Below are 397 nucleotides of genomic sequence, written 5' to 3' on the forward strand. Positions count from 1 at the left end.
CAACTTTTATGCAAATTTAGTCATCAAACAGGTTCATACATATGCAAAATTATTCACATTAACCGGATGTATGTGCCATACTTAGTAATAATGCAACATGGTTATGTCTAGTTTAGCAATGGCCTGCAAATTGGTTTTACCGATTTAGCCCAAAAAATTGTATTCACGGAAATTAAGGGAAAATTTTTTAACAATGGAATTTTTTTCGAAAGAAATTAAAAACAGTAAAAAGTAAAAGAATTTAAGTTTCAAACCACAGTGAGATAAAAAAAGAAGAAAAAACTCTTTCTTTCTGTTTATTCTTTCCGCTCTCTCTCTCTCTCTCTTTCTCTCTCTCACTCTCTCTCTATCCCCTCTCCCCTCTCTCTCTCTCTCTCTCTCTTCCTCTCTCTCTCTC

This window comes from Penaeus monodon, chromosome 12, assembly GCF_015228065.2.
Source record: "Penaeus monodon isolate SGIC_2016 chromosome 12, NSTDA_Pmon_1, whole genome shotgun sequence".
Classification (NCBI taxonomy): domain Eukaryota; kingdom Metazoa; phylum Arthropoda; class Malacostraca; order Decapoda; family Penaeidae; genus Penaeus; species Penaeus monodon.